This window comes from Echinops telfairi, unplaced genomic scaffold (genome assembly GCF_000313985.2).
Source record: "Echinops telfairi isolate 266 unplaced genomic scaffold, ASM31398v2 ScPeMD7_7467;HRSCAF=8505_1, whole genome shotgun sequence".
Classification (NCBI taxonomy): domain Eukaryota; kingdom Metazoa; phylum Chordata; class Mammalia; order Afrosoricida; family Tenrecidae; genus Echinops; species Echinops telfairi.
In genome coordinates, this window is record NW_022111368.1 from 1,207,552 (window position 1) to 1,208,938 (window position 1,387).

Genomic DNA, 1,387 nt, shown 5'->3' on the forward strand with positions numbered 1-1,387 from the left:
ATAATTGAAACCAAGATTTGTGTATTAGGTAGAAAGCTAGTATGCTTCATTTCTAATTTTTTTTTCTAGATTATTGACTGACTCAGAGTATCTTACGTACTGCCTCGGTATCTAATCAAATCATATTCTGAGGTCCATAATTAACATGGATTATGTGTCCATATTTTAAATATGCATGTTGTTACTTTTGATTTGAAGGAGAGGACACAGAAACTTATTAGATATAATTATATAGTTATTAACTTAATCTATTAATATGACCAATGAGCACCACATGGTCAAAATTTTGCAAGTGTTATTTTGTCTTATTAGTTGTGCTTTTATTTTCCCACTTTTTGTAAATATATTTTGTAGGAAATCCAACTTACTTGTCCATTTTGTGAGTATTAATTTGGTATAAACATATAATCCATGATTGAAAAGAGCCAAGTACACTCAATCCAAAATACGTTGCATTATTATACCTATGACTGAATGGAATGGTCTCTAGTGTTAATGTTCTAGATGGAGGAGGAAACTTTTTTCGTCAGATACTTCTATGTGAGCATCTGGTATTCCACTTAAAATGAAGATAATGAAGTTGATTGCTAGGTGAAATATTAATAGTGTTTAGTGGCAATGGTAGCCTGAATAATGAAACATTTCTATATGAGCCAACGATGTCTAGAATTATAAAACCACATACTTCTTTCTGAGGTTAATTATCATCAATTTTCTAATCATGTTCCTTCCATTTCTCTGATCATCCAGATAAAAGAGTAGACACATCCGATGGATTAATGTACATTTACACATTTCATCTGTTCTTTCTCATGCAAAGTGATCAGCCAGGTACTCTGCTCCAACTTTCTCTTCTAAGTGTAAGAATTTCCCACCACCATGATCCTTCAGGGAAGTCTTAACAATTTACTGTAGTGCTGAAGCTGCTCACTTTCAGATGACAACTGCAAATAGCAGCAGCATCTGTCAACCAGGTCCAGGTTTTATCCTTCTCAGTCATCTCCTAAGTCTTCATTGGGTCATATATGGGTTTGAAGTTAATGTTGCTCGAGTTGAGGTCATTGTCATATGGACCTCTTTCTCATGTAACTGACATCTGTCTCCAAGGTCTTCTCTAGCCCAGTTTGGTACATGCCACTTCTATTTGATAATGGGGTTCTGCTGTGCAAGCCTAAATTTATGGTTTCTCAGGTTTGACCACATTGAGCACATGATGGCTGGCTTCAATCACATGGTAACTTGATGGCCATTGGTAAAGCAGTTAAGTCTTTACCAAGGCCCAGAAGTAAACCAAGACCCTTTCTCAGAAGCAGAGTGAGTATCTGGATTCAAATAAGTAATATTCAACCTAGTACAGTTTTTAATATCCAAAACTGCAGTGTTACAT